The following is an 850-nucleotide window of genomic DNA, read 5'->3' on the forward strand; positions in this document are numbered from 1 at the left end:
AAAAAGCTGTCAGTGAAACACTGATAATGACACTTACTGTCAAACTTATCATGCCTCAATTATGTTAACACCATCTTTTGAAGTTTTCTTTTTAACATGAAAAACACAATTTATTATAAAAGGTCTCCACATAAGCTGAAAGTATTCAGAGGCCCGCAACAGGATTCTCTTAAGAAAACTGTAGGCAGGAAACACTTTATATTCATACTATGAACAACTTAGTTTCACTTTGCTGTGAGAATAAATCACTAGAAGAGACACAACTTGAAGAATCTCCACTTAACAGGTAGGAATTTTATGTAAGCTGAATCAATCCTCTTGAGGTTCTCTGAAAATTCCTTCATAATCTTCAGGAGCTACAGTGTTTTACTAATCCATTTATAGCCAGTTCACTTGCACCTTCTCTAAAACAAAATACCAGTTACCTTTGAGTCAATTTTGACTCATAGTGATCCCGTTTGTGTCAGAGTAGAATCAATGGCACTTAGAAGTAGATTACTGGGCCTTTTTGGGAAGAACATCAGGATCGATGGAAATTTCCAACCTTCAATTAACATTAGCTGTTTGACTACCTAGGGATTCTATATCTTCTCTATTGTATGCATTATTATTATTATTATTATTATTATTTTATTTTATTAAAGATTTTTATTGTGAATTGAGTAAAAGTTTACAGGGCACATCATCAGTTTTACATTCAACAAATCATATACCTTGTATCATTACATTGATTATAATCCCCTCCACGCACAATCAGTTAACAGTATTTCTCTCTAGCCACTTCAGCTTTAAAAAAAAAAAAAACAAACAAACAGAAAAAAAAATTCAGGCTTATATAATAATTTACATC

The sequence above is a fragment of the Chrysochloris asiatica genome, unplaced genomic scaffold, assembly GCF_000296735.1.
Source record: "Chrysochloris asiatica unplaced genomic scaffold, ChrAsi1.0 scaffold00226, whole genome shotgun sequence".
Lineage (NCBI taxonomy): Eukaryota > Metazoa > Chordata > Mammalia > Afrosoricida > Chrysochloridae > Chrysochloris > Chrysochloris asiatica.